Source organism: Catharus ustulatus, chromosome 14, assembly GCF_009819885.2.
Source record: "Catharus ustulatus isolate bCatUst1 chromosome 14, bCatUst1.pri.v2, whole genome shotgun sequence".
Taxonomy (NCBI): domain Eukaryota; kingdom Metazoa; phylum Chordata; class Aves; order Passeriformes; family Turdidae; genus Catharus; species Catharus ustulatus.
Window position 1 is genome coordinate 8,289,645 of NC_046234.1, and position 23,652 is coordinate 8,313,296.

Below are 23,652 nucleotides of genomic sequence, written 5' to 3' on the forward strand. Positions count from 1 at the left end.
ACAACACCACTGAGGCCTGGATTTCAGTCAGTGGTGCCTGGCCTGGGGACATGAGTGGACAAACCTTGCAGGCACTGGGGCTCCCCACAGAGCTTCTTGCTGTGGCACACAGGGCCAGCTTGTCCAGGGCCAAGAAGAGGTTGATGAGGTGGTCCCATGGCTTGGTGAGATCTCCAGCAGGGAGGGCACAGAGGGACAAGAGAGGGAAGAGTTACACTCAGCAGAGGTGCACAACCTGAAGCACCTGAAATCCAGGCGGCAGTAAGGACATGCAGCAGTAGAGAGATGGAAGCTCTGACTTGTTGGAGGTACTTTGAAACCGCACCTGGTAAATGTGAGACTTGTCAGCCTAGAAGAGAGATGAGTAAGGTAGTAGTGCAAGGAATATGTGTTACAAATCTGTAAAACAAGGAATGGCGTGGAGAGAGATAAGAGAGAATGGGTAACTAATGTAAAAGTCAGGGGACATGATATGGAAATCCCAGACAGAAGGCACAGAACATACAGAAGTGATTTCCACCCAGCATGAAGTCAGACCGTGTAACAACATCAAGCTGTAGATGCTGGAAGCTTATAGGACTAAGAAAGCAATTGGATTTCTTTTCCATTTTCTATCAAGAGCAGAAATAGGCTACTTCTAGCTAAAGGTCTCAGAGTTGCACAAGTCCTCATCTTCCCAGGAGATGACCAGCTACTGTTTTGAACGGCATCATGTTCTACCTCGGGCATTGCTCTGTCCACTGTGGCCATTCTAGTGCTTTAACTGGCTTAGGCACAAGACATGCTTCCTTACCCACCAGCAGGATACATCAAGGTCAATGTATACTCACTTAATTCAGAATCTAAGACTATAAGAAGTACAAAATAGCTGAAAGAAGTTACAAGTAGATTTTCTTGCCTATTTACCGTTTATGACAAAAGTTTTATAAAAGAGGCTGTATCAGTGTTCTAGTTGGGGAAAAAATTGCGGCAAGTTGGTTTGCTCAAGATTTTCTAAGTATTTAGCGAGGTTAGATGAAATAAGTAATCTACATGAAACAGATATGCCTTTGGGCATCTTGTGCAATCCAGGTTCTCTTATTAGTGATGATGTCAGATTAAGAAAAACAATGGGGTTTGAGAGAAATTAGAACAAAATGAGAGTGTTAACAGACTGCCCCAGGTGTCATATAGTCCAAACAGAGCAAAATCTACACACTAATTCAGCTCAGTTTTCATCCAAGGAAGTGATGTGCTTTTTGCTTCTCTGAGAATTATTAAATATAACATCCACATTGCATGTGCAGTTGTTGCCAGAACGTTTTAGCCTCCTGCAAGATGTTGTCTTTTATGGAAGCAAACTTGTTACCAAATATAGCAATGGCTATGCAATGTATGCCAATTTTGTTTTTCACACTCTGTCCCACTCCATATGGGGCGGGGGAGGATCCTGCTGGACTTCTGTTCTGCATAGATGGAGCTCAGGATGTTTTCCCTTACATGCTATTAAGAAGTGGCTTTGTCAGAAGCAAGTTATTTTGTGCCAGTTCTCTTCTGAAGAACCCTCAAACTCCAAAACAGCTAAAACCACCTGGCAAACTCTTGCATGAATCATGGGGATATTTGTAGCCTCTGGCTTTTTGAACCGCAGTGTGAGTAATCCCAGTCGCTCTCGTCAGCACTGCTGCCTGTTTACTGTGTTCTGAATAAAGACCAAAGGGGCCTCCGACTGGGCCTGGTGGTCTCCAGATTGTCAGGAGGCAAACCTGGGTTACACAAACATCCGAGCTGTGTGTTCCAGCCTGGAAGATCCGGACTGGCGGCCTTGCAGCTTCCAGCCGGAGCCTGCCCGAGGCTGTGCCCGAGGCGGGGGCCGGGGCTCCCGGAGCGGCTGTAGCCGTGTGCCCGCAGGCCGGCCTGCCCGCGGCCTGTACGAGAGCCTCAGCGGAACTGTGACAAGCCCCGCACAAGGGCCGCACTGACCGAGCTCTGCCCGAAGCCCGAGGTCCCGTGTCACTCCCTCACGAGCCTGCGGATGCCGGGGTCACCTCGGGACGCGGCAACAGCACTGACCGGAACCCCGGGCTCGGGTCCGCGACCGCCCCCGCCCCTTTCCCGGTGCGTCACGGTGGCGGAGGGAGAGGGGGGACAGGGAAGGAGGGAGGGAGAATTGGGCGGCCCTGGCGGCGGCAGCGGCGCGGGGCTCGCTCCTCCCCCGCGCCCTCAGCCATTTTAGCAAGCCGGTACCACCGCCGGTAGCGCTGTGATCTCCGCCGGCAGCGCCGGGGCTGGGCACGGTGAGTGCGGGCTCTGCGGGAGGGACGGCCAGGGAAGGGACGAGACGGGATGGGGCTGGTCTCCCCCTTCGCTGCCCCTCGGCAGCATCTGGGGAGCCACGAGGGCCGGGAGGATGGACCCATGCACGAAGAGGGGGCGCGGGGCTGGGGCTGCCCCCAGCTCGGGGGTCCGCGGGGCTCCCGCCGGGCGGAGGTGGCCGGGTCAGCCGGGAAGGGGCGCGGGTTACGCGCGGTCGGCTCCATCCCCGCGCCCGTGGCTCGGCGGGGCCGGGCCGAGAGGATGCGCCGGGCTCACCGCTCCGCTACGGGCGGGCAGGAGCTGCCTCGGCCACTGCCCGGAGCAGGTCGGCGGCGCGGAAAGGGCTCCTCGAAGTGCCGTGGTGGGGGTCGGGAAGGGCGCCGGGCGGGCAGAGCCTTTGCCCGCTCCAGCACCACCTCGGCCCATGGCGCCGCTCCGGGTCTTCTCCGCAATTCCGGGGCAGCGCTGTCGCCGCTCGCCGTTCCCGTCCCCCCCGCAGCCCGCGGGCCGAGCGTGGTCGCTCCCGCTGGCAGCCGGACCCGCCGCTTCCCCGCTCCGCGCTGGGCGGGAGCTCATCCCCGGCCGCTCCCGGGGCCTGCACCGCAGCTTTGCCCGGTGCTTTGGCAGTGTTCTGGCCTCCTCCGGAGCCCCCCCGGCCCTCGGAGCCCTCCGCCCCCCGCCCGGATGCAGGGAGGAGGCTGGGCTCGGGAGATGGGCTGATGCTGATCAGGAGAGGTGATTCACTCCTCAGCGCATGCTTCTCGGCTCCACGTCACAACAGCACCTGTTAAAGGAAAGCAAGAAACTGGCTGAATGTTTTTGATGTTGTCTTCGTCTGTGATAAATTTTGCTTCTTACTGTTGTAGAGTATTCTCCTGTGTGGATTTCTGAAGCTTATTTGAAAGCAAGTGCATGTGCACTGCCTGGCTCCTCTGCCCTGGCTGCACAGACCTCTCCTGATCCAGTGCTGCTGTTTGCCCAGTCCCTTAACGAAATTATTGTAGGCTATAACTTTACAGCATATAATATTTGGCAAAAAAATGAAACGTGAAACATTTATGTTAGGAAAAAAAAAGGACTGATAGTACAAAATATTTCGGTGAGGATGTTCGGCAAATATAGATGGAGGTTACAGAAAGCTTTGGTGTCAAAGAATGTTTTACAGAAAGTAAATGGACAGTTGAAGTCCCTGATGGTGGTAGAAGATGATTGTTACACTAAGGGTAGTGTTGGCCCTTGCTTGGTTACTCTTTGCATCTTGGATTGTTGCACAAAAATAAGTATATGATGTGTGTTGTCATTTCCTATTATAGACAATCTTGCAATTGTAGCCTTGGCAATTTCAAGTGCAGAAATGAGCAAATAAAGCTGCAGATAGACCTTAGAAACATACAGTGTTTTTTTGTTAAGTTTTGCTTTTTGAATCTTTGGAATTTTTCATCTCAGACTAACTGTAATGGCTAAAGACATGGATTTTCTTTTTCCCTAAGATACATTTAGGATTTTCACGTCTCCTGTCTTTTCACCCAATTAAAAGACAGCTAGCAAAGTTCCGCAGTCTCTGACAGGATGATGGGTTTCATGTTTTATTTTTTCTGCTCTTTGTGCATGGATATAAAGTTTGTATTCTAATACAGTTCTACAGAAGCCTTAAATATTTCCTCATCAAAGTTGTTTTGGAGACTGTTTAATGCATTTTTAACATAACTGTCATTTCTTTGTATTTACCAGTTTCCCCTTTGTTGTTGTCTTAAATTATAGAATTCTACAGACTTGAAACACACAATTCCCCCTGGACCCTGCTATGGTGGAGAGGGGTTTCAGGAGGTATTCATTATTTAGGTGTTTGCATCTCATGCACACTTCATTAATGTGTTACCTTTAATGCCCTCTGGAACATACGCTGCCAGCAATGGTGCTGCTCATTGAATAATCCAACACCAGCAGCTATAAACTATAAACTTTCAGCATAATAAATTAGCAGAGTTCAGCAGATGACACCTTCTACTAAAGCAAGGGTGATGCTTCAGCCCTTTTATAAAACTAGAGAAACCACTTCAGAACAAACTACTAAGGCAAGGCTTTGCATACAGACATATGCCAGGTGATGTTACAATATATATCTAGTTAAGTAGGTGCAGCCTATTACACTGTTGTAAATGAAGTTAGTATTCAGATACCAAACAGTAGCCTGGACTAAGTAAACATGCAAAATATATTGAAGTTAATGATAAATAGAGTTAGGTAGTTAACATGACAAATGAATGAGTGCTCTTTTATAAGAAAACCCTTCTGAGTAAGGCATTGCTGAAACTAAGAAAGAGTTGGTGTTAATCATTAAGGGAAATTTCATTATATACTCAAATAAGCATGTGGTCACTGTGCTTCAGGACGTTTGTTTTCTCAGGAGAGAAGGAAGTTGAATGGAAGGAGGAAAGCAATTTCCTGAGAAACGGAATGTACAGTTTTGTTCTATTTGTTCATAGGTTGGATTGTTATTTAGATGGTGCAACTTCTTCAGCCGTTTTTGTGGAAGGCCTATCTCAAAAGCTGTCCACACTGTTTAATTTTACTGCCTTCTGGAGCAGCTGCAGAGTGACTGCTTTGGTGTTCATCTTTCTTCCAAAGTCTCTTCCTCTCCTCTCTGTAACTGGGATTGCCCTTTGCATTTCCATTTGGAATAGGCTAGCTGTATAGAAGGGATGGCTTAAGAAAGCTTTTCTCCTCTGCTGGTAGAGTGATGTTTACAGTGAATAGGGGTTATTAGTACTTTGCTATTGTTTCATTGTTTTTTTGGTTGGGGTGGGGGAGGGAAATTAGGATTACCTATAATCTGTTGACATTCCTAGAAGCTGCCTGTTTATTCAAAATGTTAAACTCTGTAGGTAGGCACATGCAAACAAATGCTGAGTGCAGCACTGGTTATTCCTTCTGTGGCCACTCACTCAGGGTAACCTGTGTTGCACTGAAAGTGCACATTGAAGTGGTGTGAAGGTTTCTCCTGAGACCTGTGGTGCCTGTGGAACCTGACAGCGCCAACACTTGGGCTTCTCTGTGGTCTGAGTGATGCATGGGGAGGACCTTGCCTTAATCCTGGGTATGCTGGAGCTGTGAGTTGGTTTTTCCTGTTTTATATGGACATGAGCTAGATGACACTGTTTAGAAAAAGTTTTGGCCATTGGCCAGCATTGCCTAGGAGCTGTGGTTTCAGTTTCCTTCTCTGCAGAAAGTACCTAGTGCGATCTACATTGGCATCAACAAAAATGGTTGGGCAGAATGTAAATAAACTACGGCAGCTCTGTGTTCCCTGCCCCACTTCTTATCAGGGCTATCAGTTCCTGCCTAGCTCTGCTTATGAAGTGCACTTGTAATCAAGATACAGCTTCGATTGTGTGCCAGGTGTTCCTAACTTTATTTACCTGACCAAGTGTGTGAGACAGAGGTAAGGAATGAGTGGTGGAGGTGGAAATTCCTCACGCTCTTGTCGTTGCCCTAGATAGGGAGCCTGTCTCCTCTTCAGGTTACTGTCTTGCTATAGCCCAGAGTAGCTTCTGAGTCAGGACTGACCTGGGGCTGGGATCAACTTCTTTTTCAGTATGAGGATGGTGATATGCTGGCACAGGTTGCCCAGGAGGGCTGTGGATGCCCCAGCCCTGGCAGTGTGCAAAGCCAGGTTGGACAAGGCCTTGAACCTGCAGAGCTTCATTGCAAGGAGCGTGTGAGTGCAAGGCCTGATGGTACAATTGTCTGGAGAGTTATTTAAGATGATCCCAAATATAGCAGAAAGTTCAAAGGCACATTGAATAATTTTTAGTAAGGAAATCAATAGCAGAGGCAGTGTTGGGAAATGGAGGAGCAGAACAAGCAAGGAAAGATGACTGTGGGCATGGGACTGGGAGGGATAGGAAGTGTTTTCCTTCAGCCAACATGTTGCCAGACTGTCAGTTTGTATAATGGATGATTTTTAAAGTTTGAGTGCATAAGTTGCTTAGGATGGATGTAAGGTTGGAGCAAATGCTACTGCGTCACAGAGTCAGTGTGCAGTTTATTTGCTTTACATTTGGAGTAACAGCTGTGTAATGTGAAGGATGTGGGGAATTGTTTTCCTTTTTTATGCTTCAGATAGAACTAAGCACTTGGACTTGCCCCTGAAATCAAAAGGTACTTTTCACCTCAGTAAAGTGGTTTTAAGGAATCCTAGATATTGAGAAATTGTTTTTTAAATTAATTTTTGCATGGGTTTTATAGTACAGTTAATACTATATCAAGGGCTGTTGTACATCTGGGAGTTCACCAGGCTTCAAGGTGAGATATCTTTATCTCCAAGGCAGAGATAAGTGATCCACCAATTATCACAGAATTAAGAGTCTCGGATTTAAAGTGATCCAAGGTGGATCCTTAGTTATCACTTTAAATCCAAGACTGTTAAGTCTGTTATGTTTGAATACCACTCTTGTACTAGGATGTCTAGAATTTCAATGCATATTGATTTCAATGCATATTGATGTCATTATTGATTCCCTATAGTACATTACTGCTTCATCAGTAGAGCATCTTTTTTTAAAAGCATACTTATAACTTTCCTTTTAGGTTAACAGGTTTATATTTATTTTAAAGTTCTTATTATAAACACATTGGTCTGGCAATGGCAGCTGTTAAATGTCAAAACTCAGAGCAGAAGACCTGTATGCATATCTGTTTTACCTTAAGCTATAATGATGTTCATTGCATGATTTTTGCTTATCAGTTTTGTTAGTGTACAGGGAAAATGCCCTTATTTTCAAACCCTGATGTTTGGTGTATAGCATTGGTGTATAGTGGGAGTTAGAATATTAGTGAATGTACCAATTCAAAAAATAATCTAGGTATGCTTGGAAGACTGTGAAATTAGGAACAAGTTAACATGGCAAGGACAGACTAAAAATAGCACATTACATCCCAGTACGTTTTCTCTTACAGCTTTTAACATTGAGATTTATACATTGAGATATTTAAAGTATCATTTTAATAACACTGAAGTGGTGTTCTGTTTTAACTCCCCTTACTACGGAAAATAAGATTGTAAGTGAGCAATACCAAGATAGTTACAGAATATGCTTGTTTTAAGATGATTTTTTAAAAAATTAAACTTATAATAAATGAATGTTTTAATTTAAAAATGTGTTAATGACATGTTTACCCTACCCCCTTGCTTTTTTATAGTATAAGCTTGGCCAACATGTGAAAGTTTTGACATTAAGCTAATGGTTATGTTTCGTAAAAGTGCTCTTTAGAGCTGTACAGGAGACCTGGTTTTTATTTGGGTTTTTTTAAGCTACTTTACAAGACAGTGTAACCCATTTTAAACCCATTTAATTTATTACAGTGTACTCTGATCTTTGTGCCACTTGTGTTTCATCCAGCTGCATAGCATTTTAAATTTAAATTGTGCTTAATAAGTGTGATATATTCTAGAAGACAGAAGTAGATTGAAGAGACGTGAAAGGATGGTGCTTTTTAAAACTGCTTTTGGCACATTATAAGCTACAAGAGGTGCATCCTGCACCACACCTTCACTGAGGTTTTCCTCTGTTCATGCAGTGGCTCCATTTCAGCTGTTCAATATCCAGTTTATGCAACTGCTTGTTTGCTGTGTAACTTCAGAGAAGTAACTGCAGTGTCAGTAGTGCCTTTACTAAGGTTCTTACTGACTGCTGCATGGCAGTCTGTGAGTGTGTTATGGGTACAAGACTGTGCTCTGCTGCTGTCAGCAGTGCCCACTAAACACCCATGTGTAATTTGACATTGCTGGGGTTACTGGGGACCAAGAGCTTGAACACTAATTTCTGTGCTGAAATTTTTGACCTTTAAACATTGTGACTTAAAAGTCAGGCACTCACATGATGCTGCTTATTTCATGAAGTTTTTCTTCCCATCCCCAAATAGTTGTATTTTCAGCCATGTCTCTGCTCACCTTGCACTGGTGTAATTTATATATCCCTCATATCCACCTACTCAGCTCATTGTCAGAGTAGCCCCTAAAATAGCTGGGTAACTGCCCTTCTTGGTAAGTGACTATTAAGCTTTCTTATAGGCCTTATTTGAGGAAGTCCTCCTCACAGGAAAAAAATAAATTGGCATAGAAAGGAACTAAATAAATTGTAATATTGAATGTGTAGTACCACAAAGAGAAAATTCTCTGTTGGTAGTTTATAGGCATGTTTATTTGGTATTTCCCAGTTCAGGTTCTTGGAAAAGAAACATAAAGCAAATAATTGATTTCTTCAGAGCACCTGTGTGCCCTAAGGCACTTCTTTCAAAAAAAGAAAAATCCAGAAAATCTTTGTTGCGTAGCACAGTAAGAACAGCCTTAACACTTGTGTTGGGTTTGCTTTAACAGTCTCCTAGTGCAAGTGAATTTTTACTATCCTTCAGTTGCACAGATGCTTTTACAGACAAATCAGCACAGCAGTATTTCTTTCTGATAACTTTTCCTGTGGTTGTTTTCCAGCTTGTCCATGTCCTGCTGTGGCACCTAAAGGCCCCCAGCTACAAACTGTTGGACTCCATGCCCAGTGCAGGCAGCTCTCACCACGAGCCTGCTGTGGGCACTGCAGAAGCCTGGTGTCCTTAATTCCATCATCTCTGTTCTCCACAGCACACACTGGGCACACCATTTGATTCCTGTGCCTCAATTTTTTACAGGAGCTATCCGTTGTGGTTAGCCTGGAAAAAAAGTGAATCTCTTGCTTTTAAATACAAAGCTAAAGGTGTGCAGTGTTTATGGAGACCACGCAGCTGAGTTGCCCATTCTACACGGAGCTAACTCAGCTCAATGGCAAGCCTCCTATACCACAGTGTTTGCTAAAATAAGAACTTTCTCAAAATAAATGCATTTTTGTGTCCATATAGTGATTGCTTATCTGGCAACAAATCTTGATTGGAGATGTTATAATTTACAAAATAGTAATTTATTTATTAGGTCTGTGCACTAAAGCCACTGTACAACTTGAACCAAATAGCACACTAAGGATGTATTTAGAGAAACAGTAGATTGTAAATAATGATTACTGTCAGTTCCTCACATGCAGTGAAATACAAAGAGCACTCACTACTCCTGACTTGTCAAGTTAGGCAGGTACTACGAAGTGTTTGCTGTAACTTTACCCTGTCTTGTAGTTCACCATTTTGTTGTACATATTTATGGCATGTAGCACATACAGCAGAGTGAGTCTTTGCATATTTAAATGTACACTGACACGTGTCCTGTTGAGTGGATAGGGCTATAGGAAGCTGGTAAGAACACAAGGAGCCTGTGTTCACCTTCCTGGTAATAGGGTGCAAGTATCTGATGGGGGGGGAAAAAAAGGGACATATTGATATAACTGGTCAGATTTACTGAAACACTTCACCTTGTCTAAGTGATCCATCAGGTACTTTTGTGTTTCCTCCCCAGCAGTCATACATGCAGTAGTTCTGGAAAAGATCATATTAAGTTCAGTTTATCTAAAACACTTGAGTGAGTCAGTCTCCCATTTGTCTTGGCAGCTAGAGGAGTTGAGCAGCCTATGAAATGTCACTATTTCAAATATCCCAGCTCAGTCTGAGGAGCTGGACACAAAGTATCACAGCACACTGAGCGGCTCATAGCAAAAGCCCAGAAATTTATGAATGAGGGCATTCGTCTCGTAGCTTAAGCTGACAACTTGGCAGCCAACTACCACACAGTTACTTTGGATTAGGAAAATTACTAACTCCTGACCTTTCACATATAAAACATTATGCCTGTTAAAGTATTTTGGAGTCTATAAAATTGATTTGCAATAACATTTTTAAATTGGCTAGGAATGAGGGTTGGGCTTGGTTTGGGGTTTTTTTTTGGCTTTCAGTAAAGATGAAAGTAGGTTATATATCATGGTTCAGCTTCTGGTTGCCTTTTTTTTCCCCCAGTACACTTCCATGGATGCACTTGCTAAGCTTGCAAAGGCTGCAAGTCTGAGCAGTCTTACTGGCTGCTGGCAAAAGAAGAGGACAGGCTGGGGCAGCAACAAATAGGTAGAGGCTACTTTGTTCAACAGTAGCTCTGTTTTCTGGCTGATTTCAAGTTCTTGCAAAGCACAGAACTGTGTTTCAGGAGAAGTAAACCAAGGTGACCACTTCCTCTGTGGCAGTGGCACTTTTTGGGACTGAATTGTGAGTGGTTGTCAGACAGCCCGTGCCCACAGGTTGTGTGATAGGTGCCTGCAAACTCTGCAGCCCGGGGAACAGCCAGGGCACCTCAGGTGTGACCACCTCAGTCCAGAACTGCATTCAGTTACCTGTCATGAGCCTAAACTTGAAGACTCAAGGAGCCAACCCCCTTGTTGTGCTGTTTTCTCATTTGGAGTCATGTTTATGTCAATTCAGCAAAGTAATTTGCTGATGTTGTATTGTATCCTAAAAACAGCTTTGACTACTAACCTCTCTAACATCTTTTCTATTCCTAGTATGGCACTTCTTGTTCTGGTTTTTTTACACAATGAAAATGCACCTACTAAAAGAATTGCAGTACTGTAGGTAAAGTGTAGTTTTACAATAGTATTTTCTATAGCTTTGAATGTTATGTAAAAGTGTAAGCAGTTAGTGGTAATGTCAACTAAGAGCAAAGTGGTACAAAACTATAAAGAAAAATTAAAAATAAGGAAGAGATCTTGGTTTGTGGTGTCCGTGATCTTTTTGCACTAGATGTGGAAGTAGGAAGAATGGAGTAGTTTCTGTCTGCTCATAGTAGCCCATTAGTTTGTCATTCTGCACATTACTTTCCATGAAGGCAATTGTACATACTGTTGAGTCATACTATGTATTTACAGAGGGTAAATTAATGCTGAACTTGATAGCCTTGGTTTTGTGTCTTTGTTTGACAGATGCATTTAATTTTCATTATGAAAATGGATTATCTGTTTATTTCATAAGCATGCAAATACTTCTGCATTTTTATGAGCTCCTATGTTTGAACAACTTAGTCAAAAGTGCTTTCCCTATGAAATCTATTGCCACAGGCAAGAGGCAGAACTAGAAAGTGAAACTAAGCTTGCTGTGCTTAAGTAAAAAGCAGGGTGAGAATGTGAGGGCTGGAATAGGGTTCAGAGCAAGGTTATGCCTTAGAAAACTATGCAGAGCATCTTCCTTGTATGAGTGTGCTATATTTTGCTATTCTGGGATTGCCAGTTCTCCATCTGGCTGGTCTTTCAGGCCTGTTTTTCTTGCATGTCTTTCAATAGCAGTACCTATGCATAGTGTTTTATGGCTCCATGAACTCAACAAGGAGGAGAGATGATAAACACCTGTCAGCTTCTGTCTGACATAACTGAAGGAAAAAACCCTCATTCCTGCCTTGAATGAGTCCAGGTTATTTACATGCTCAAAGGTGGTTTGATGAATGATCATCACATAGACTTATTTCTGACTGTTATGTGTAAGACTCTGTCCTTATCATATTACCACATCAGCTGTTTTCCCACCTTTCTGGGTCATGGTCTGTGTCCAGATGTTGGATGAAAAGGTGAAGGGAGGATGTGTTATTTCCCGAAATGCAATGGTGCATAAGTTGTCTAAGTTGAGTGTTCCTAAGACAGAGCAAAGAGTTTGAAAAATTTTTTACATATTACCTCTTAGCTTTTAGTTTTCCTAGTTAGCTGAAATGAGATTTGCATTTGTAACTTGCATAGCATTAAGTAGTTTTATCTTTCAGAAAGGTAAGCTTTGAATATTGGGTTGCTGCAGCTTTACTGTTGAGGCTGTTAAAAGCAGTCTGATGTCAGATTTAACCATGAGTACATGTGAAAACATTTTGTCTGGCACATTTTTGGCAGCACTTTACATCATTCAAACTCCTGAAGACGCTCAGAACATAAAACTGAGGTGAAAATTGAAAATGATAATGAGTTTCTAGTGGTATCCCCTGACCTGCATCCTGTTCCATATTTACAAGGAGTAGGTAGTGTTTTCCAGTTGTACAAATGGCATTGACGACCAACAGCTGACAATGGTCTTATTACCAAGCCTGGAAAAGTTTGGGTTGAGTGGTCTGTTCTGTTATGTTTGTAACTTAAGAGGGCCTAGAACCTTCATTATTTAATGTTTTTCTTTTCTAGATTTTTTTCTGAGTTTATCAACCTGCTTACCTGGAAACATTTGAATTGCAGTTGTGTTCAAGGTAAAGTGACTTGCTTTTTGTGTCTGCTAGTGAGCAGCAAGATTGGTAATAACTAGAGTGGGCACTTAAATAACCCTTACTGAAAACTTCAGCAGGGAACTTTGTCCTCCCACCACTGTAAGGATCAATTTGATAGACTTGAAATGGGGACTGTGTATTTTTAAGTTGAATTGGAAACATTTTCTGACAAAGTTAGCTTTTTGAGTATCATTGCATTTGTTAATAAACTAAATTACTAATTGTTTTTATTACTTAACATGAATTGTTGTTGTGATGCACTGTGTCATGCTAAGGATTCTTCAGTCCCTTTTTCAGAACAAAAAGTTCCTAAAAATAAGTGTAAAGAATGGTCAACAACATCAATTTCCTCTTGAAACTTCCTTCAGAATTTGTCTGTGACCACTTTACTGTCTGTTTAGTCTAGTGCTGCACAGTTTTTCTTCTGCAGTTGTTGCTGCGATTGCTGCTTTATTCATATTCAAAATTATCCACTTAGCTAAATAAATAAATAAAAGTCATGTCATCAAAGCTGTGTACTTTGCTGAAATTGTCACACTGTCAGGATTTGAACAACTTTTTTTCAGGAAGCTTTGTGGCTGTGCTAGCACCCAGCTGTCCTGTGTTAATATATGTGACTGGGAGGTAGGACATGTACACAGGTGTGACCATGATAATGTAATAAATAAATAATAAATACATAAATAATGTAATAAACAAAGCTCCTTGGCCAGAGCCAGCTCCAGCTCAGGCCTGGAGCACGTGATCCTCTACCCCTCTGCTGCTTTGCAAAAGGTACTTGGATATTTTGGAGTAAGAACGTCAAATACTTCTGCCTTTGCAACTGTACACCTTAAACACTTTCATGTCCGTGCAATAAATGTTCATGCACATTTATTGGGGAGTAGTAAAGATCAGAACTTTGGTGTTTAAAACTGTTTCAGAGGTATTTTTTTCTGCATATTTTTTTAAGATATCTTGAAGAATTGTGCTAGTTTGTGCTGTGTTCTCCTTAGTATGAATGATTATGTTCAGAGTACTTTTGAACAAACTATTGCTTAGAGCTATTAAATCTAAAAACTTTGCCTTGTAATGGAAAATGTTTGGTCACCTTACTTCCTTTTTGAAGTGCAGATAAAAATCAAAGAACTGTTATGATACAGTAAGGAAGTAAAGTTGCCTTCCTTGGCAGAAAATGTCAGATAATGTTATTAACAGAAATGTACCCTAAAGGTATCTCAGTCTAGCATACAGCACGTGAAAGGAGCACAAAGCAAGTTCACTCACAAAAAGTTTAGTCAGTTCAGCAAATAGTTGCAGTATGAAGTCCTGTCTTAGATAAGTTATGACTTGAGAATTCCACATATGCTTCCAGAGATGATGAATACTTGGAAAGGAGTCTAGGTATGTTTAGCTAGAAAGTAATGGGGTAGGTTTGTTGCTATCATGTGAGAAGAAGAGGCTGTTCTAGAGAAGAAGAGGCCGTTTATTGACTGAAATGCAGACATATTTATAATGAGGATGGCAAAGCTCAGGCAGAACAGAGAATTATTGGACAGAATAAGAAAACAATCTCTGTCACGTACTCAACAGTACAGTTATTGGTTACAACAGGTGTCTGATCTATGTTTTTCTGCCTGGGAACTTCTGCAGCCCCAGAGCTGTGTATTCAAAACAACCTGGGAAGGTTTTAGCTATTTGTGAGAAACAAGAACTGTGTGCTTTTCACAGCCTGAGAAAATCCTGACTGAGAATTTCCTAGGCCACAAACAGCGTCCACATAGGTTCAACATGAGCCAAGCAATAGACTGTACTAAAGTTTTGCATTAAGACTATAATAAAATTCAGTTCCTTAAATGTACAAAAAAGTCGTCACTTTTTCACTGGAAGATACTGTGAATCTGTTCAAAAGTTTAAACAATGCTTGCTCCCAAAGCTCCTAGTGTTTATTGACCCTCTAAGCATTTTTATTACACAATGAAAATTAAAAACAGAGATGACTCATGCTTGAAATATCAGGGGCTATAATCTCAAATGACCATGGGTGGGGGCAGCTTTCTCAAACATGTATTTTTTTAACTGCAAGGAGATAATTTCTTTGAAATGCAAATAAGAAAGCCTATTTTCTTTTTTTGTTTTTTTGGCTTAGTCAAAAAAAGGGAGGCATTTGCATTTGAATGTGAGCACCTAAGAGAAAAAGGAAGGTGTATCTTCCAGCTCTAGTGCTCTTCTTGTTGATGTCCCCACAGAATTTTGAAAAACCCATACCAACCTTAGAAAAACCTCCCAGCCTACAGTATGCATTTTGGTACACAAGGAGGAACATTTACTCTCCCCTCTTCCTTTTTAAAGTATGTAATTAATTTCACTACCTTAATTATGACCCATGTCTGAAAGGAAAACACCCTAATGTGAATGATGAGAGATGCTGGAGTTTTTGAAAAGCAAGAAAGGTAAATGTTAAGTCAATGGCAGCATTTCTTGCTGAAATGAAAGCTGAAGATCCAGGAATGAATAGAGAATTACATTTAGAGCTGGAACAAGCATAAGTACAATTTCTGTGAATCAGATTCTGAAAAAACACATCTAGGGAGATTATTTTCTCCCTCTTTATTTGCAAAACAAAAAGCACCTGGCATCCTAATTTCCTTACATTGTCAAAGGCTGTTGTTGAAATGTTCATTGCAAGCATGAGAGGGGGAGATGAGCACTCTAATTCTTGCACAGTGAGTTTAAGAATTCTCAAACAAAGCATTTGTCAATGCTTATGTTTCTAGTGCTGATAATATCTGAAAATAGATGAAAAAGAATGTCACCAGGCCCAGGGAAGCACCTAGCAATTAGAAGCAAAAAATAAGTTAGAAAGTATGAAAGTAACTTTTATCTGCAGTATCCAGTAATATGCCAGAAACAGGAGTATTACATCTGGCTTTGAAGACTGTAAAACACTGTGACACCTGAAAAAAAGACCCCATAGACCAGTGTCTACAGAGCAGATATTTATTTATTGTGGCACTGGAGGTGAGGGGGATTACTCCTCCTAACTCACCCACCTTTGTCAAGTGCTGTGGTATATTTATACAGTAAGTATTGCTTAGTGTTACTATGTCACTATAACATCATCACACATGTGCTGGAACTGATTTACATAGTATGATCTCATGGTTATTATAGTTCTTTAACGCTGTGCTTGCGCCTCCCCAGTTCAGGGGTTGGCAGGGGTCTTTAATGGAGGCTTCCAAAGTCATCTTCACATCTGAACTTTTCAACTTTGTCTTTGGAGCATGTGCAGTTACAGTCTTCCTTGGTCTTTGTGGTCTTAACTGGCCTAAATTCTTTGTTTTGTGGCTAATTGGCTTTATTTCTCATTAATTTATTTCTCTAATTATTTATTTCTCATTCATTACTCATTATTTCTCATACTATACTTGCCTATCTCTAAAGCTATCCACCTGATATGTTTTTTCTTCTTTTTTGTCTATTCAGCATTAAGCAACTAGTTAACCATAATATCTAGCCCTTACATTGTATAGAAAGTTATTTTTATCAGGTAATATAACTATAAAAGTTATTATTCAGGTTATAGAGATATAAAAAACTATTATTCTGGTTATATTGATATCAAGTTATATAGATATATAAAAATATCATTATTTAGGTTGTATTGATATCAGAGTATATAGGTATATCAGGTTTTATTGATATCTTGTAACTCAGGCTATATAAGCACCTTGTAACTCTGACCTAAGTTACATAGGCACCAACTGTAAGTTGGTTAAATAAGTTATTTACTTTTATTGTGCCCTGAAAATGCAGAGGAAGATGAGGCAAATAGGGCTTTACATCTGTAAATATCGAATTGATTTGATCCTCTACACTGTATAATTCAGCAATCTTAGGAGAGGCCTCTCTTTTTGTGAAGCAGTTGCTACTGAGAAGGAATCATAGAGTAAAAGGTGGTAACTTAAATCTCACTAGTTGGATCATCAGAGCCATGCAAGTCACAACCTTTCCCCTGCAGAATGGTTGTGTAGCTAAACACAGAACTAGCCAGTCTGTCCATTGTATGTTTTTTGTGTGGGGGGAAAAGATTATCGGTTCTTATTTGGCTGTTTACAGAGCTTTTGCTGAAGTCTTCTACAGGCACATGGCCTCTGAAATTTGTCCTTGCTCGAACTGCTTGTCTTTTTGTGTCCTTGTTTAAAAATATTGGGTGGAAACAGTACATTTATCTCTGCTTTGGAACAGCAGAGTAGCATTTGTCATAATGCCTGATGAGATTGGGGTGTATGTTGGGGGATCAGACTGAAATACTTTGTTATTAGTATAGAATATGCATTTTCTTTTTATTTTTTTCTCTTTAGTCCAAGTATATTTTGTAGATGTTTGTAATAACAATATTTTTCATTTGCACATTTTCTCCTTTTCCATCTACTTCTGGAATACTCTCTGTCCAAGCTACCAGTTTTTAGCCTAGTCATTAACTAAAATGCCAGTGAAACAGGAAGATGCCTCTCACTTCCCTTATCACAAAAAAAGGTATTGAAACAGCTGTGTTTGTCATCACTTACAGCATTCACAGTGCTGTGTAACTCAGATTGACCTGGTGATTTTCTGCCTTGCCCTTCTGAGACCCAGCCTGGACTATCTCTCACAGTTCTGGGGTGTCCAATATTAGAAGGATATGGAGCTGTTGGAGCAAGTCCAGAGGAAGCCATGGAGTGCTAGGAGGACTGGAGCACCTCCCTGATGGAGACAGGCCTAGAGAATTGGGGCTGTTCAGCTGGGAGAAGATTGTGTGAGACCTCACAGCCTCTACTGGTACCTGAAGGGGCCTTCAGGGGAGCCAGAGTTCCTTGTCATGAGGAGCTGTGGTGACAGGATAAGGGGGAATGGGTGCAAATTGAAAGAGGGAAAATTTAGATTAGGTAATAGTAAATTCTTTCTAGTGAGGGTGGTAAGGTACTGAAACAGGCTGCCTAGAGAGGCTGTGGATGCTCCATCCCTGGAGTTATTCAAGGCCAGGCTCAATGGGGCCCTGAGCAACCTGTTCTGGTGGAAGGTATCTCTGCCCAGGGCAGGGGGGTGGAACAAAATGAACTTTGAGGTCCATTCCAAACCCTTAATATTCTATGATTCTGTGGTTCTGTGACTTGACAGCCTGTGCAGCCCAGGCTGTGTGTGAGCAGAGCACAGCACAGGCTGGGTACAGCCTTTGGGAGAGGCAGTGCTGCAGTGAGAGAGCCTCAGATACTCACAGGACAGGTTCTGGATGGAATTGGAGACAGAGGAGCAGGTGAGTCAGAGGAAGTACTTTCCCAAATCAGTGTAGTCTCAATGGACAGTTTTCAGTTGTGGAATCTTGCCATAGTCTTTAACGTTTTCTGCCTTTGGGGCATGCAAACAGCTCTTAGCCTTTCACCAAATATTTGCTTGCACTCTTGTTACGAATTAGGAGAGAGTTTCACATCCGGCTCTTAGATAATTGAGAACTACTGGGTCAGTGTCACTGGGCTGGCTTCTACTACAGTACTTGTTGCAGAAATAGATATTTGACACTTACAATTGATTTTTTTTTTCCTGATTGACTTTTAAGTGGATATATGTTGTGAGGTAGTAAGCAGAAGCAATGAACATAAAGGACAACAATAATATTTTTCTTAAAACCAAAAATAAATCTTACCTTTGCTGTCAGCTGAGTAAAATACCGTATTAAGCAGCAGTATTTTTTAAGCAGCAGTAAGAGAAAGTTTCCTACTATTGTTATTTTGCTATTTCAAGTAGAATGTATATATTTAAACTTATATCAGGATCCACTACAACTGATTTAGCCTCTCTCTGTTGGGACATAGGTACCAGTATTTACACTGTACAGATGTAGTGAGAGCTCTCAAACTCTCATTCTTTGACCTTCTATTGCATTGCCAGAGCACAGAAGTACTTCTGAAAATTAGGTTTTGTTATGCTTTCTCTGAATTTTCACTGCCCTTTGTGATGTATCAAAATGGGCAAGAGGAATATGTCTAGAAATCTGCCTGTGAGAAAGAAAGAAAAATGAGACCTCATGAACTTTTTTTCTACCACGAGTAACTTGAAGTAATATTGCTGGAGTTTGTTTTCATAAAAACACCAACATGATATAAAAACTGAGTAATTTCTTCAGTTTCTTTTCCTTCCATCTTTCTAACTCCAACTAAGTTGTAATTAGCCACCAGATTCTTCTAACTCTTACTGCTATTTCATCACAGTCTTCTCAGCTGTGGACAATGGTCTCTCGTTCTTGTGTGTGTTAGGTATAAATCTGGAATATCAAAACTTGTAGAGAGCCTGACAGTATGCACTCATTTCTTTATTGTGCTGCATCTTCCTTGCTATATGGTATTTCTTAGTCTTTGTGTAATTTCTTTTTGAAATCCCAGCCTTGTTCTGTCCTGTACTGGAACAAATTCAGGATGGCTAAATACCAACCAATTTCCTTTCCAAAAACTGACTTAACTGAACACCCACATACTTACTTAGGTCAACTCAAAATTTTTTTTTTACTGTGTGAAACCACTTTTCCAGTTACAAATCCTGAATGCTCAGTCATTCCAAAATATTTAGATGTTCCTGGGTACTAGAGAAGTTCCAGAAATGGTTGTTACTTACTCATACTGGATTGTTTTGGAAAGATTTCAGATCTTACTGACAGGAGTGAGTCCTGAGCACTTACGGTAAAGTCAGAATTGTGTCTCAATTTGAAGCTGGCAAGAACTCCAAGAGCTCTGATGCAGAGGAACCAGATTTCCTCTAGTATTGCTTTTAAAGTAAAATTAATCTGCTTTGCAGATTGCAGTTTTCTTCACAAACTAGAACACAACCCTTTTCCTCTCTAATGTAATCTTTCTTACTGGATGATTTTCCTAACATTATGTTTGAAGCAAACAGAAAGTGAAGTTGTGTTTTCTTCTAATCATGTTATTCCATAGTAAATTGGATCCTTGGCAAGCTTTTTAACACCACAGGAAGGATTATAAACAATGTTGTCAATATGCTCTCACTGTTAAGCCTTTAGAGTGTTTTGGGCTTGGGCTAATTAAAGCCCTTCCTAGTGAAGATAATAATTCGCTGCCTTATTAAAGTTAAACTGCATAGGGTAAAATTTCTAGCTACAGGTACTTAGATTTTTGAATCATGCTTAAAAATTCTAGTATCGTGTGTAAATGCTGAGTAAGTTGATTCTGTTCAGTTTGGAGAGTCAAATGCAGAGAAGATTAGGGCATTTCACAGTCACTTCTGGAGGCATAAATCTTTCTCTGTTACCCATACAGAGTTTTGCTCTTAGTCCCATAAGCTTCTGTAACTATTTAAAAGGTTTTTTCTAAATTAAAAAATATAATTGCTAGTTGTTTCTTAGATTGGAGTTAAATTAGGAAGAGACTAATGTCTCTTCTATTCTAGAATGTGTGCTTTGATTTCAGACTCTATTCTGTGATCCTGTCTACAGGACAGGAGTAGAGTATTAGCTGTCAGAGTATTCAGCATATTATCTGTCTGAAACTTTTAATTAAGGATATTAAAGTCAGACTATACTTAGATAACATCTGACCCATCTCTGGCAGCCCATAAAGTACAGTGTCAGTCAGGAGTAAGTTTGGACTATAAAATGTTTGTAAATACCCAGCTTATAATAAAATCCATAAGTGAAACATTACCTCATGAGTGAGATTTCCATCATGGACACTGTAACGTGTAACAACTGCAAATGTTTAATGATCTCCAGACTACTTCCAAATTGACAGAAGCTGCTTCACCTGAGGAAGATCCTTTGGAAATGCTGAAAACCAGCTATCTAGGAGAGAAACATCTATTTTTGTTTGTTTTGTTTTTTTTCTTGTAGTTACGCCTGATGCCCACTGTTCTTTCTGGGAACATGCATTTCCTGCGTCATGAACGGGAAGCTCTGCTGTTTTCAAAACAGCTAGATAAGCATCTGAAGAGGCTAGTGCTGTTCAACAGTCAAGAGAAATAAAAAGCTTTGTAGACCAATAGAAAACGTTAAATATACTAAATATTCCAGTGTTAAATAACAATTTTGTCTTGTTATTGTGAATTTTTTCATGAATGCTAGGTTTTATTTGTAAGAAATGAGGAAATTTATGAAGAACATAACTGTTATACTTCAGTAATATGTAACTGTCTTACCTTGAAGTGTCCTTGGTGGTTCATTAATGTAAGCATTGCATCTCATCCTTTCACTTAAAGTCCAAGTAGGAGATTGAAGGCATAAGTGTAATTTGAATAGCTAAGTTTGGCTTCTAACTGAATACAATTGGTGTGGAGGTACCTTTGCATGTTGAGTATGTCAGTAGGTTGTATGCAGTATATTTAAGAGATGATAAATATTTATTTAGCACAAGTTTGGGGTGATCCTGCAATGGTTCAAAATCTTAAATAGCCACATGCAAATGCAAACAACTCTAAAAACATTATAGACCTCTTCTTTATATTTCAAGAGAAAATCTTTATAGGAGAATTTTACAAGAGACATTTAATTCTGTTTCAGCTTGTAAAGACTGATTAGAATGTTAGACTTATGGGGAAGGCCTTTAAAATATAACTAGGTTAAACATCAGTTAAAGCTTTCTGCAGTAGCCTTCTTGGAGCCTTATCTCTGCAGTTACACACCACCATCTTTTATTGCACTGGTCATGGGACCAGTGAGGCTTCACTGCCTCTATAAACATGCTTTTGTTCTGGAAACTCTTCTCTTACCTCAATGCCCCAAATCCACTTCATGTTGTGTGCCACAGGTAGTTCTGAGTTCATGTTCCCACTGATACTCATCTCTCAAGTGTCACAAAAGGCTTCTTGTTCTGCCTCGAGTAAGAAGAATGGACCATATGCAATATGAAAGTCTCTTCCTTGTCTTTCTGGGTTTCATTGGTAAATAAATTGCATTAAGCTTCTGTTCCTAATTTTATTCAGAACATGTTTAGATATGAAAGGGAGGAAGTAGTGTTGCATAAAAATGAAAGTCCTTTTTTGGCAGCTTTGTCTCTTGTTTGTCCAGTGTAGTCTGGAAGTTTAATCTTCTCCTGTGTTGTAATTGCTCTGCCTTGTATGGGTTGTGTTGCACCTCTGTCTGAATTCATAGCCTGCGCTTCTTAGGAGTAGTAGGGTGGAAGTTCTAAAGATTCCTTCTTTCTGCAAGGCAAAAAACATCCCACATTCTACTCTGTTCTTTTTTTTCAGTTTTACTATAGATCTAATCAACCTGAAAAAACCTCAGTCATCAGTGTGAGATCCCTTGTAAGTACACCTGTGTGTGTGTGTGTGTCTCAGCTTTTGCATGAGCATGAGCATGTTCAAAGGAAAAAGCCATGGTTGTCTGTTTGGGATTCACTTGAGTTTTCCCAACTGATGCATTTTAAGAATTACAACTGATTTTTGTCAGGATAGAAATGTGATAATCTTTTAAATTACTACAAATATGTACAAATTAGCTAAATTTTCTGGTTTTATAAACACTTTAAAAAGTATTTCAAATTAACCTGAAATTCCAAAATAAAAGAAATTCAACTTTCCTCTCCTCCCTTCCTAAATTAGCTAGTTCTTGATTATTAGCCAGTAGTGTTTCACAGTAAGACCAGTTCTGAACAAGCTCCTGTGCAGCCCAAAGAAAAGCTGTGGTACTGTCTCATTGTGTTAAATAGTTTGCAGTACTCTGGCAGCTCTGCTTTTTATCCAAGTCAGTGTGCTTGGTGCTATGTTCATTGTTGGAAGGCGAGGAGCAGCTGGAGTTACCCCTGGGGTTTATTTTAACTTGTAGCATTATGTGTAACCATGGGTGTGTCCTGACATTTCCTCACCATGCATCCTTAGAGCCATGGGTTGTCTGAAATACAAGTTCACCTGCTGTTTTTGGAGCACTGAATTAACTGGAATGAAAGTATGATACAAGATTTGTGTTATAAACCAATAACCCTTCATTTTAGAGAACTGGGGCCTTGGGAAGTAAACTCTTCTCTTTTCTGCTGAGGTTGATTGTGAGATTCACCAGAACAGAATAAACATGTACATTTTGAAAAGAATGTAGCATTCATATTTTTTTATGAAAAGAAATATGCAGAATACTTTCATCCATACAAGTCTGAGTTTAGTTTAGCTTAGTTTATTATACTATCATTCAACAGTAATTTTATGCTGTAGTTGTAATTACAAAATTAATGTGATGGTCATGTTGTTTTAAGTACCTGCAGATCTCTCAGTCTTATATTAATTAAAGCTGTTGATATTGGCAACAACACAACTGCTTATGTTGAAATTCTCATTAAATAACCCACCAACTTGTTAACTGATTTCTGTCTGCTGTTAGTAGCAGTTGTCTTGTTTAACCTGAAATGTTAATTGTAGCCTCCCTCATCACCTGAGGGTGGCAAATATATTAATAAAGGTGTATTTTGAGTGTGCCTACATACTTTTAATTCGTGATGGAGCCCTGAGAATTTCCCTATTCTCACCCATTCTGTTTATCAGTGTCCATGACAGCCTGGGCTCTCTGATTGTGGCTGTCAGTGTCACTGGCTGCCCTGCCTGTCTGAGGTTCTGCCCTTGGTTAGTGCACCTGTCCCTTCTATTTTCCCCACTGTGGCAGTGTGGGTGCTGTGTGAGCAGGCTTTGTTTGCACAGCAGCCAGGTTCAGATAACCACCCCTCCCTCACACGCCAGTGCAGACTGGTCCCAGCCCAGTGGGCTGGCCATGACTGGGCTTTGCTGTGACGCTTTTGTTTTTGTCCCACTCACCAGCAGTCCTTATTTAGGACTGTTCTTAATGAGGAAAGATTTCTGACATGCAGACAAAATCTTGCCAAATTGTACTTTATTTTAAATTGAGTTAAATTTGTTAAATTTGATTTTATTTTCCATACTTGGAGTTTGAAATGCGTGTATTGAAGTAGTTTTTGAAATTGGAAAAGCAAATCTGCATAATCCCTTTCCAAGAGTCTGACACTCAGAGTTGAAAAGGAAAAGATTAAAAATGCAGTTGGTGGAGTGAAGTTAATAAAGCAGTTTTGGAATATTATATAATTTTTAGATTACAGCATATAGACTTTTGAGTCCATATACTATCTTTTAGTATATCAAGATACATTTTAATCTGAATAGAAGATGATAGAATATTCTGAAAAACAGTTAAGCGATCT

The 23,652-nt window shown here is 40.7% G+C and overlaps 1 protein-coding gene across 4 annotated transcripts in view; it reads left to right on the forward strand.

Annotated features, from left to right (window-relative positions):
* Positions 1 to 2,187: 2,187 nt before the first annotated feature.
* ACSL4 (acyl-CoA synthetase long chain family member 4) overlaps positions 2,188 to 23,652 on the forward strand; it is a 38,665-nt gene continuing 17,200 nt past the window's right edge. For 2 of the 4 annotated variants that reach the window (XM_033072206.2, XM_033072209.2), the window contains exons 1-3: positions 2,188 to 2,276; positions 12,408 to 12,469; positions 21,701 to 21,757. The gene's annotated coding sequence lies outside the window, so the exon portion shown is untranslated. The remainder of the gene's footprint in view (positions 2,277 to 12,407; positions 12,470 to 21,700; positions 21,758 to 23,652) is intronic. The other 2 variants (XM_033072207.2, XM_033072210.2) reach the window with 1 other exon arrangement.